Raw genomic sequence first — 209 nt, 5'->3', positions numbered from 1 at the left:
TAAACGTACCACCTATCACGGGTCAGTACTGTTTACCGAGGTGCCACCTATCACGGGTCAGCATGATTTACTAAAAGAAAAAGCGTAAATCGTAAACGTATCGCCTATCACAGGCCAAAGTACTATTTACCGAGGTGCCACCTATCACGGGTCAGCACAATTTACCAAAATGAAATGCATGAGCATACACTGACTCCATCCACAACAAT

This window comes from Cicer arietinum, chromosome 6 (genome assembly GCF_000331145.2).
Source record: "Cicer arietinum cultivar CDC Frontier isolate Library 1 chromosome 6, Cicar.CDCFrontier_v2.0, whole genome shotgun sequence".
Classification (NCBI taxonomy): Eukaryota; Viridiplantae; Streptophyta; class Magnoliopsida; order Fabales; family Fabaceae; genus Cicer; species Cicer arietinum.
Note: the sequence above shows the minus strand (reverse complement) of the source record.